Source organism: Pseudorca crassidens, chromosome 1, assembly GCF_039906515.1.
Source record: "Pseudorca crassidens isolate mPseCra1 chromosome 1, mPseCra1.hap1, whole genome shotgun sequence".
NCBI lineage: Eukaryota > Metazoa > Chordata > Mammalia > Artiodactyla > Delphinidae > Pseudorca > Pseudorca crassidens.
This window is the reverse complement of record NC_090296.1, coordinates 173090863-173103670: the sequence shown is the minus strand read 5'-3', so window position 1 is coordinate 173103670 and position 12808 is coordinate 173090863. Positions and strand designations below refer to the sequence as shown.

General features: G+C 50.9%; 1 long non-coding RNA gene across 2 annotated transcripts in view; it reads right to left on the bottom strand.

The window, feature by feature from the left end:
- Positions 1–12808, bottom strand: part of LOC137203656 (uncharacterized) — a 51592-nt gene that overhangs the window by 1919 nt on the left and 36865 nt on the right. For both annotated transcript variants that reach the window (XR_010933226.1, XR_010933225.1), the window contains one exon: positions 8148–9658. This is a non-coding gene — a long non-coding RNA (uncharacterized lncRNA). The remainder of the gene's footprint in view (positions 1–8147; positions 9659–12808) is intronic.

The window sequence follows — 12808 nt, the reverse complement described above, 5'->3', positions numbered from 1 at the left end:
CCCTGGTCCCTCTGAGTGCATCGGCCCTTCCTCCTTGGACGTGTCTCTCAAACTTCTCCCTTCCCTGCCCCCATCACTGCTGCTGCCTCCCGCTGGCTCTTCTGCTTCTTCACGTCACCAGACAATCCTCCCAGAATCTCTCGCTCATCACGTTGCCCGTTCTGCTCAAGGATCTATAACCTCAGCGTGTTGTAGGGACAAGTCGGGATGTCACAGTGGGACGTCTGAGAGGTTCCTGCTCCGTGGCTCCTGAATGCCTGGACAGTGGGACTTGGTGGGGCAACTGGCTGGAAGGGAGGGATTAGGATTCGCCTTGGAGTGACCTCTATAGCAAGCATGACATGTTTACTTCCTGTGTAATAACAGATGCATGCAAATAGCAAAGGTTTCTAAAGATGGTTTTACCAGAGTGCTTCATGGGTCAAGAAAATCCACATCATGGGAATTCCCTGGCGGTCCAGTGGTTAGGACTCAGCGCTTTCACAGTGGTGGCCCGGGTTCAATCCCTGGCCAGGGAACTAAGATCCCACAAGCCATGCGGCGGGGCCAAAATAAATAAAGAAAATAATAAAAATAAAGAAAATACATATCCACCTGATGTTAACAGCAGGGCACCTGTCAGCTTACATAACGAAAACGTCCAGAGGTAGGGCCAGATCCTGGGGGATTCGCTCTGGGAATTCTGTCTCATCAGGACTAGAAGTCCATTTGTCTGTGCTTCTCTGAGTCCCGCCTCCTCCATGGGGCAGGTTTGTCCTCAGGCTGGCTTCCCTCACGGTGATGGCCTGGCTGCCACACCTCCTGGGGCATGTGCTCTCCTGTTCGCCTCCAGGAGGAGGGAGGGAGCGCCTCTTCCCCCAAAGAGAGAACAAACCCTGCATTTCACCCTGAATGCGCGGACTGAGTTTTTGCATCCTTCCCTGAACGACACCTGCGATGAGAAAAATCACCTGGAGCTTGGGCTGTGTCAGTTCTCTGCAAACAATGGATGTGGGGTTGGGGGGGAGGGCGGCCCCTGGTGTCCACAGCAGCATAAGGCTGAGAAAACGCATCAAGAATAACGTCCAGTGAACACTGTGGTCCATGACTCTGTGAATTATGGTTTTCTCAGGGTATATGCCCAGTAGTGGGATTGCTGGGCCATATGGTAGTTCTCTTTGTAGTTTTTTAAGGAACTTCCATACTGTTCCCCATTGTGGCTGTATCAATTTACATTCCCACCGACAGTGCGAGAGGGTTCCCTTTTCTCCACACCCTCTCCAGAATTTATTGTTTCTAGATTTTTTGATGATGGCCATTCTGACCGGTGTGAGATGATATCTCACTGGAGTTTTGATTTGCATTTCTCTAATGATTAATGATGTTGAGCATTCTTTCATGTGTTTGTTGGCAGTCTGTATATCTTCTTTGGAGAATGTTCATTGCAGCTCTATTTACAATAGGCAGGACATGGAAGCAACCTAAGTGTCCATCAACAGATGAATGGATAAAGAAGATGTGGCACATATATACAATGGAATATTACTCAGCCATAGAAAGGAACGAAACTGAGTTATTTGTAGTGAGGTGGATGGACCTAGAGTCTGTCATACAGAGTGAAGTAAGTCAGAAAGAGAAAAACAAATACCTTATGCTAACACATATATATGGAATCTAAGAGAAAAAAAAAAGGTCATGAAGAACCTAGGGGTAAGACGGGAATAAAGACACAGACCTACTAGAGAATGGACTTGAGGATATGGGGAGGGGGAAGGGTAAGCTGTGACAAAGTGAGAGAGTGGCATGGACATATATACACTACCAAACGTAAAATAGATAGCTAGTGGGAAGCAGCTGCATAGCACAGGGAGATCAGCTCGGTGGTTTGTGACCACCTAGAGGGGTGGGATAGGGAGGGTGGGAGGGAGGGAGACGCAAGCAAGCGGGAAGAGATATGGGAACATATGTATATGTATAACTGATTCACTTTGTTATAAAGCAGAAACTAACACACCACTGTAAAGCAATTATACTCCAATAAAGATGTTAAAAAAAAAAAAGAAAGGAAAGAATAATGTCCAGGACTTCCCTGGTGGTGCAGTGGTTAAGAATCCGCCTGCCAATGCAGGGGACATGGGTTCGAAACCTGGTCCGGGAAGATCCCACATTGCCGTGGAGCACCTAAGCCCGTGTGCCACAACTACCGAGCCTTTGCGCTAGAGTTTGCAAGTCACAGCTACTGAGCCCGCATGCCACAACTACTGAAGCCCACGCGCCTAGAGCCCATGCTCCACACCCAGAGAAGCCACTGCAATAAGAAGCCCGCGCACCGCAACGAGTCCACATGCAGCGATGAAGACTCAACACAGCCAAAAATAAATAAGTAAATAAATAAATTTATATAAAAAAAAAAAGAATAACGTCCAGGGGCGGCTTGGGTGAGGGCAGCTGATGGGATCTTGTGTGCGTGTGGGGCGTTAAAGCCCCGTCTCCTTCTGGGCACGAGACTGCTGCTCCTGGCAGGAGGGATGTGCCTGAGAACTAATTGGGGACGGGGAGGGGGCTTCTCTGAAAGAACCGTTTCTTCTTTGGAAAAGGAGAAACAGTGCTTCTAGAAGGCTCTCCTCTTGGACTCAGGCTTGCATCCACGCACGGTTGCTGAGAACACATCTAGTCTACGGAAGGGAAGGAGCGGGGTCCAGGGTGAGGGGCACCTCTGCACGCCGGTCCTGGGCCTGCTGGGCTGGAGCCATCAGTGAGTCTGCCCTTCGGGCTGGAATCACTCACCCGGGCACACCTCTCCCTCTTGCTTTCTCACTTTGAAACCAGCATTTTGTGTGACACTGTAGCCCCACTTGGTGTGGTCACGGAAGAGGTGAAAACCACCTACAGGCCTCAGTCTCCCCAGGGAAGATGCGGAAATGAGTCAGCGGAAACTGTGAGCCGGGCTTCTAGGTACCAGCCTGAACCTCAATGGCCAAACCGGAATTGGGTATTGGTGTTTAAGTCCAGGAAGGGCCCTGCCTGCCTGTTTGTGGTGACCTGTGACCTCTCCACTGTGCTCCCTTTAGGCAGGAAACGGCCAGCACACCTCACTTCGCTCGTGTCCAGGCAACAGCATTTCTAGGCTGGAGAGTGTGTGATGCTCTTGGTGAGGGAGCTGCCTTGGCTCCGGGGCACCTGTGTTCTATGTCCAGGCTACCCCGGCACCTGCCCATACTCTGTGCCTGTCCGTTTAGGTAGATGGCAGTGCATGCGCAGCTGCTGAGTTGGGGTCACACAACAACCATTCGGGGGCATTCGCTTTGGTGGACCCCGGGTTTTAGAACAGTGAGACCCACCGGTTGGACCTGCTAGACCCCGTGGGCCTGACTGTTGAACACCAGGAGACGCCATGGCTGCGGGAGGCCCAACGCTGATGTGGGAAACCCAGGAGGAATTGAATCAGACCCTGGAGACCCAGAAGGGACCTAGTGACCATCTGATGCCCTCCTTTGAGCTTATATAGGGGATGGAGGCCCAGGGAGGGGGCAAGATCTACCCCCGAATTAAACCCTGGAAAGTGATGGAATTAGAACTCTTGGGCCTGTTGCCTCCTGATCTCCACTTCTGGGCTTGTTACTACAAATACATCATGTAACTGGATCCACTTAACCTTTTAAAAAATTTATGGCTTGAACAATGTGCGCCCTTAGCTCTTTTAAGAGGTAAAAGCAAAAGTAAAAGCCGCCTGGGCAGTCTTATCACTTCCAGTTCCTGGCCTTCCAATCACGTTGAGATGCATTCTCATGTGTCCATGGCCGAGGGGCAGGGGGGCAGGGGGAGGGTCTGTCCAGATTTCAGGATCCTGAGACCTGACTCATTGGACTCTCTGGTAAAGAGCTCAGAGCTCGAGTGCTGTGGACAGGAGGTAATTGTCACAGGAGGGGACATCATGGTCCCTTTCCACTGTGGCCCTAGGGGAATCTGGCCTTAAGATGCTTTAAGGTGACAGAGTGTGAGAGAAGCAGCTACGTGAAGGTTTTAACTTGAGTCAGTGAGGCATGTTCTGATGAAGCCATCAGGGCTGACGCTGGGGAAATCAGGGCACACGAGAAGACCTCTGCCCATAAGGTCCGCGCCTGCTCGTGGGCACGATTTTTGTTTTCGTTTTTCAGAGTGAGAGCTCAGCCTCGCTGTTTCCCTGCTCCCCGCGCCTTATATAACCCTGTGGGCTGGATTTAAGGCCAGATTATATTTTTAGGTGGAGAGAGAGATTACTTATTAGGTCTTAGGAGGAGTGGAACTCAGTTTGGCCGATGCCTGTTCTGCGAATTAATGTGCTGTTTTCACCTGGGCTCTGGGAATGACGCTGCCTCAGGAACAGAGCGTGGATCCCACAGCAGCCCTGCCCCCCACCCCCAAGGCCTCAGTTTCCACCTCACCTTCAGGTCTTCCCCAGAGGAATCCTGGGTGAAGCAGGTGGAGACCACTGAAGACAGAGCCAGTGGGAGGGAGCCTAATTCTGAGACAGGTGGGGAGGGTGTCCCTGTGTCCATGCAGCCCCTGGGGCGGCTGCCTGCCCCCAGGTCCTGCATCAGTAATTACATCACATCTGCCTGATGTCCTGGAGCCCAAGCATCATGTTCCTCACGAGGCCGTTTCCTGTAGGGAGCAGGAAAGTGGGCCAACTTCTCCCTTCTGAGGCTGGAGAACAGGCTCTTTCTGATTTGGGACATTAGACAGTATCACTTTTAGCAAAGGGCGAGAAGGAACTCATCCCATGTAGAAGAAGACAAGACAGCTTGAAATCTGCAGAAACCCCAACATTTGAAGGGTACTTTGGTTGTGCTGTTGCCCTCTCTCCTCTCTGTCTCTCTTTGTCTCTGTCTGTCTGTCTGTCACTGTCTGTCTCTGTCTCTCTGTCTCTCTTTGTCTCTCTCTGTCTCTGTCTCTCTGTCTGTCACTGTCTCTCTGTCTCTGTCTCTATGTCTCTCGGTCTCTCTTTGTCTCTCTCTGTCTCACTTTTCACTGAATGTACTGACAGAAAAATGCACAAGCTGTATGCGTTCAGCTAGCTGACATTTTATAAACTGAGCCCACCTGTGAAGTCAGCCCCAGCTGGAGACACAAAGCAGAGTCAGCCCCCAGGGGCCCTGTCGCTGTCCCTTCCACTGATCCCCAAGCCCAGGGCAGGGGCACATGGACGCCAGCAGCTTGGCAGTTCTGCCTCTTCTGGGGCCCCACGTGGAGGGTCCGGCAACCTGCACTCTCTGTGTCTGGCTCCCTCTGATCCGTGTTTTTGTTCCACGTCCCTCGAGGGGCCCCAGACAAAGTTGTGTCATCTGGACATTGGAGCCAGCTGGCAGCTTCCCAACAGGACCATGTGGGGAAGGCAGGGTGGGTCCAACAAGACCTCCGTGCAAAGTGCTGCCTCCCAACGGCCACCACGTCACGCTGGGCGTGCTGACCAGCTGCCGCAGTGCCCAGGAGCCCCGACACCCAGGGAAGGATGCCCTGTCCTCGCCACCCAGAAAACCATTGAAGAGCAATGCTTTTCAGGGCCGAAACCATGCATCACACACATGCACGCTCTCCTGGGAAGCCCGCTGCTGCTGCTTTTTAATTTTAAAGTTTAACCAAAGTCTTGACCCAGTGATTTAGAGAAGAGACAAATGTCTCCTGAGGGGAACGACGCGGTCTCGCTGTTTACCATTTCTAAAGCAACTTCTATATCACGAAAGCCTTGGACTAATTTCCCTTTGTCACTCCTCACGCCCCCAGTGCAGGAGGGAGTTTTCTATTGCACGAGGGGGAAACAGAACAGGAAACGAGGTCACGCTGGGCAGAAGACTCAGTCTCCCTTGGAGGTGAGAGCACAGGCCATACCGACGGGTGGCATCAGCCCCAGGGTGACCGAGCCAGATGTGGGTCACGTCTCTCCCACCGGCGCCAAGGCCCCCCCCCCCAGACACCTCACCACACAGATACACCCTGAGGAGCCCCTTCAGCCTCCAGCCACCCCACGAAGAGCTGCGACCTGTGTGTTGACGCAGGAAGTGTTTCTCCTCGACCAACCCGATGGCAACCTCACCCCCCTGCAACCCCCAATCCTCTCCCTGAACAGGAGCTGGACCAGATTCCACTGCTCTCTGCACACTCTTGATATTAAAAGTTAGTCTGTCTAGTTTGAAACCATGACTTATGAGCCAATTCAAAGCTCTGCACCTTCTTTTCATACCCTCTCCTAGGTTGTGGAAGGACTGTATTCGTTTTCTAGGGCTGTCATTACGAAGCACCACACACTGGGCAGCAGAAACTACAGAAATGGGTCATCTCCCAGTCCCAGGGGCCGGAAGTCTAAGATCAAGGTGTCAGCAGGGCTGGTTCCTTCTGAGGCTCTGAGGGAGGATCTGTTCAGGCCTCTCTCCCTGCTTCTGGCGGTTTGTTGGAAAACTTTGGTGTCCCCTGGCTTGTAGAAGCATCACCCCGATTTCTGCCTTCATGTTCAATGGTGTTTTCCCCTATTTGTAAGGACACCGTCATGTTGGATTAGGGCCCACCCAGCTCTAGGATGACCCCATTACATCTGCAATGACCCTATTTCCAAATAAGGTTACATTCTGAGGGACTGGGGGTGAGGACTTCAACATATGGATTTTGGGGAGACATATTTCAACCCATGACGCAACTCTAGGTGAAGGTGGGGAAGAGAAGGGAAAATGAAGAAATGGTTTCAGTTAAAGCCAGGCCAAGCTACAGGGCAGAGTTGGAAGTCAGGTAGCAGGGAGGGTTGGGAGAGGGGAAGGTGGAGATTGGGATGGACCTGCAGGAGGATTCTGGGGGCCTGGCCATGTTCTGCTTTCTGCCTGCTTGTGTTATAGACTAGATGCTTGTGTCCTCCCAAAACTCACATGTTGAAACCCTACCCCTCTGCCCCATGTGATGGTGTTAGGAGGTGGGGCCTTGGGATGAGATGAGGCCATGAGGGTGGAGCCTCAGGGATGGGTTTGTGCCCCCGTAAGAGTCACGAGAGAGCCGGCGTCCTCTCTGCTCCCAGACATGTGGGGACACAACGGAAGGCAGTCTGCAGCGGGCTCTCCCCAGAACCCCGACCACACTGGACCCCTGCTCTTGGACTCCCAGCCTCTGGCACTGTGAGGAATAAGTTTCTGTTGTTTAAGCCCCAGCCTGCTGTTCTGTTCCAGCAGCTGAAGAGACACGTGCTTACACAGTTGCTTCATAATAATTCACAAACATTTCTGTTTTACACACTTTTCTCTATGTGTGTTATATGCCACAATTTTTTCAAGGTTAAAAAAAGGGGGGCATAGAAGTCAAAACTAGAATGAGGTATCACCTCACACTGGTCAGAATGGCCATCATTAAAAAGTCTACGAACAATAAATGCTGGAGAGGGTGTGGAGAAAAGGGAACCCTCCTACACTGTTGGTGGGAATGTAAACTGGTGCAGTCACTCTGGAGAACAGTATGGAGGTTCCTCAAAAACCTAAAAATAGAACTACCATATGATCCAGAAATCCCACTCCTGGGTATATACCTGGAGAAAACCATAATTCAAAAAGATACATGCACCCCAATGTTCATTGCAGCACTATTTACAATAGCCAAGACATGGAAGCAAACTAAACGTCCAACAGCAGAGGAATGGATAAAGAAGATGTGGTACATATATACAATGGAATATTACTCAGCCATAAAACAGAATGAAATAATGCCATTTGCAGGAACATGGGTGGACCTAGAGATTATCATACTAAGTAAGTCAGAAAGAGAAAGACAAATATTACACGATATCGCTTATATGTGGAATCTAAAATATGATACAAATGAACTTATTTACAAAACAGAAACACTCACAGACATAGAAAGCAAATTTAGGGTTACAAAGGGGAAGGGGAGAGGGATACATTAGGAGTTTGGGATTAGCAGATATTCGCTACTATATATAAAATAGATAAACAACAAGATTCTACTGTACAGCACAGGGAACTATATTCAGTATCTTGTATATAATGAATAATGGAAAAGAATATGAAAAAGAGTATATATATATAAAACTGAATCACTTTGCTGTACACCAGAAGCTAACACAACGTTGTAAATCAACTACACTTCAATTAAAATGGAGTGGGGGGGAGGTGTGGCATAGGAAGAAGTTTGCTTACCTGAGTGAGGCTGTGCTTGGTGGTGGAGGGTCCTGACGTCAGTCTGGTTCCGTGGGCACTGGGGCCTCTCATGACATGGCAGGTCCTGTGTAGATGGTGGGTCTGCTGTGTGCATGCGTGTGTGTGCACGTGTGTGCCTGTATGTGGGTGTGTGTGCACTGTGTGCGCCCACGTGTGTGTGTGTGTGGTGGTCCCAGGCTCCTTTTGCGACTGGAGGCTCCCCGAGGAAGGAGTTGCTGTGTCCCCCAGCCCCACCTCGGGCAGACACTCCCCATCTGAGCGGGGGGCCCCTGCTCCGGGTTCCCCTCTTTCCCCTCTGCTCAGGGGGAGCCGTGGGAGGTTCTGAGTGCCTTTCTGACCTTCCAGAGCCTTGTTGAACTGGGAGGATGTCCTCTCCTTCCTTCCAGGGCCCTGGTCTCTTAAAGCCCCTGCTGATTTGCCTACCCCAGAGACCTTGGCCCTCACGCATACCCCACACCTGGGGGACCTTGTCATGTACTCCTAGGTACTTCCACATGCTCCACCCCTGCTCAGCAGGTACCGGCTGGGAGGGGAAGCCGGCGCCCTGCCTGGAGGAAGGACAGCTGAATGAGCCTCACTTGAGCCTCACCTGGCCTCAGAGAGGAGCACGCTCTCCCATGGGCTGGGGAAGAAAAGCCCCTGGCCGTAGCCCCCCAACACAGGGCCGTACCCCGACCTCCTTCTCCCCCGGGGTCGGGGTGGTCGTAGGCAGGTTGTGCCACCTCTGCCCTTTGGGGCGGCTCCCCTGCTGGGCCCTTCAGCCCCCTGACAATGTGAGGACACGGGCTCCTCTTGTTTCCAGCACCGCATCCTAGTTGCCAAGTGCAGCGCTTGGCTGGGATCTGCTATCGTGCTGGTGCCTCAGTGTCAGCGCCGTGCGGGGGCTGGAGCTGCAAGGCTGACCGCCACCTGGTCCCCTCCTCACGGGGTTCTCTGCCGCCCAGCGGGGACAGACGGGAAAGGCAGACAACTGAGGTGTGGCGGTGAGCGGACAAGCCGAGGGCTCCGTACACCAGCCAGACCACTGAGAACTCAGAGATGAGTCCACCTCTTTGAGCCGTTACCTCATCCGTACACGAGAAAAGGCTTTTTGGTGATTAAATGAGACAACGCATGTCAAATGACAGGTAGATCACAGGTGCTTAATAAATACTAGTTATTTTATATTACTTACATTCAAACTCCTTTTCTAATGCCTCAAGTCACCCCGGTCTTTATCGTGGCCTTTCTCTTTTTCCCAGATTTCTCTCTTTTCTTCTGATTCTTTTGGGATCTGGAAGTTGATAACATCCTTCTATGGCTCACCCGCCATCTTGGGTCTTATCATTCATGTCTACCAGGGTGAAGGAAGCATGAAAACCTAGACTATGTTGTTTTTCTGAATGCTATCAAAAGAGTTGGAAGAGAAGAGTAGAATCTTCCTTCCCACTTCTGTTTTTTATTTCCTTCTCATTGTCTCCCTTTCTCTCCTTCTTCTCTCTTGCTGCAAGCTACAAGATGATAGGATAAAAAAGCATGGAAACAGAAACTTAAAATTAGCATATATGCACAATGCTGCTGCTTTGGGCAATGGAAAAATAAACCATGCCTACATTTCTATTTTTCCCAGAATCTGAAGAACAACATTGGTTATTTGGGCAGTTGGCTATTCCTGGGTACATTTCAGAAATGACTTGTGTTTATTTATTAGTGGGTATTTTTAACAGTGTTTCAGAGCATTTCTCCAATAACCCCGCAAAGGAGTGTGGGCTCCAGCCCTGGCGAGGGATGGGGTAGAAAGGAAAAGATGTCATGGCTGCTGGAATCACCACCCGCTCTCTCCTTAGCACTTCTGCTCACTGGGGCCCCAACATGGGGGCAGTCATGGCCGTCTGAAAAGCAAGGCTCTGAGCTTTGTTCCTCCACCGGGGCTTCCGTGAAAGGACGTTGTTAGAGCCTGAATCGGATTACTTCACACACACACACACACACACACACACACACACACACACACACACACAGGGCTCAGGCGGAGATTCTGGAGGCAAAAAAGGATGGTGGATTCCTGAGCAGTCACCCACAGACCTGAGCGGCCAGGAATGCTGCCGGCTCCTGGGCACTGACATCATCCCCCCTTCTGGCTCTGGGAGGAGCCCTCTGACCTCCAGGTCTTGGGGCAATTATTTTTAGCCTCGAACCCACCCTGTGGCATTTCCATGGTGCACTTGAGGGAGACAGAATTTTGGGGAGGGCCCCGTTGGCTTTTTTGAGCTTCCATCTCTGCCTCTGCCTGTGAAATTAGAGACTGTTAAGGATGGAAACTATGGGTCCAGCATCTTCATTTGGTGGGTGAGCCTGGAGAGGTCGACAGTCAGCTGCAAATCTGCCTTCCTGATCCCCAGCTCTGCCCCGACCTCATCCCTCCTGCTCTGTTCTGTTAAAGCAGTTCCCAAAGAACCTGCTCTTGGGACCACCCTCACTCTCAAAAATTAAAGAGGGGCTTCTCTGGTGGTGCAGTGGTTAAGAATCTGCCTGCCAATGCAGGGGACACAGGTTCGAGCCCTGCTCTGGGAAGATCCCACATGCCGCGGAGCAACTAAGCCCGTGAGCCACAACTACTGAGCCTGCGCGTCTAGAGCCCGTGCTCCACAACAGTAGAAGCCGCGACAATGAGAAGCCCGCGCACCGCGCTGAAGAGTAGCCCCCGCTTGCCGCAACTAGAGAAAGCCTGCGCACAGAAACGAAGACCCAACACAGCCAAAAATAAATAAATTAATTAATTAAAAAAAAAATTAATGAAGACCCCAAGAGCTTTTGCTTATTTGGGTTATAGCTATCGATGGATGCCTATGTTAAAAGTTAAAGCTGAGAAATTAAAAATATATATTATGTATTAATTCATTAAAATACATTAATAAACTCATTGCACATTAACACAACGTATTTTATGAGTAATAACTATGTTTTCCAAAACAAAAAAAATTAGTGAAAAGAGTGGTATCATTCTCCATTTTGCAAACGGTTTTCATGCCTGGCTTCATAGAAGACCATGGGATTGTAATATCTGCTTCTACACTCAATTGTTTGCAATATCACACGTCATGTAGCCTGTGGAAACTCCACAGTGAAAGACTGAGAGGGAAACTAGCAACTGTCTTTGGATTGTTACAAAAAGCCTGGACACCCTCAGGGTTCCCTGTATCACACTTTGAGAACAACTGGTCTGTGATCTATCCATCTTTAACCCTCTTTTTAACTCTGGCTCATACAGTCATTTAATAAACATTCATTGAAGAATTGCTGAGTGTTGAGCTGGGAATTTAAAGACAATGTAGCATATGTGACTCTGAGTGCAAAAAGAAACAGCCGACTTTATCTTTCTATTAACGATGTAATTATCTGATCTCACGCCCATGTTTCTCCAGGATGCTGGGAAAATTAACCTCTATCCTTCCCGGGCTTCCCCATCCAAAGATTGTGGCATATTCCAGGGTCTTGAGTAGAGCAAAAGCTCTGGGGGACGGTCCTGTGGCCTGACGCCCAGTCTACTCGGGAGCCGTTGAAATAGTCACTGCTTAGCAGTCGGCCCCACACCTCCACATCAGGCTTGAGGCCGGAGGAGGGTCTTGCTCGTGTTCCCACCTGCCCCTCTCCAAGAGTGTGGGTACAGGGCCCCACTGGCTCCCCCCTGGGAACCGCAGTCCTCTCTCTCATTCCTTCTTCCTCCCCCCTGGTTCCTTCCTTGCAGGCCAGATTCTTCTCCCTGTAAGTTTCTTCAAGACACTGACTCTCTCCCATCCACCACAAAAAGCCAGGGAAATGTGCAGGCTATTTCTGCTTCCTGCCCGCCTCCTGCCTCCCTTGGAATTAAGAGAGTTAATAATAAATGTGCCTGGTGCACACGGAGTAGCCAATAGATGTTCCTATTCTCATTCTTGCTGCCTTTACTCAGGGGACATTGAGGCACAAAGTTTGAATTCGAAAGGGGAAAATTCAGGAAGAGAAACCCTCCAGGGTTCACATTTCCACGTGTCCCGTGAGGATGACACTGTGTCCTCCCCTTCACCAGCTGCCCTTGATGCCCAAGCAGAGGATGAGGACCGTCCCCCAGCCCCCTTCTCCTCCATAGCCACTCTCCTGTCTCGGATCACACCATGTATTTTGTTCATGGAGAAGCCTGCTCCTGGATCATCCACAGATTGTGAGAATCAGCGGGGTCTGTGGAAGCTTCTGCAGAGCCCCTGGGTCACCCATCCTGCCTGTGCTCAGGCCCCCCGGGAATGGGCAAATCTGCAGAGACATCTGCTCCTCTCCAGCATGTTTGTCCTCCTTCAGGTGACCACCTGCCACCCCACCTGTTTTCAGTGGCGTCAGCTGTGAGCTCAGTGCCTCCTGGGAAGCCCCCCACCATGGTCTGACGGAGACGGTGGTCAGCCCCAGGCCGTTGCCATGGTGCAGGTCAACCATGTGGGTCCATCTTGTAGAGTCAGTGATTATTGGTGGAATGGCAGGTGTGAATGGGCAGAGGAAGGTCACCTCCGTGTAGGCTGAGAGCGTCCTCTATGGGATGCAGGTGGAGTTGCCACTTCCTCTCTCACCAGCTGGAGCCCATGGGGCAGCTCTATCTTGGCCAAAACCATTCTGGTCATTGATGCCTTTGC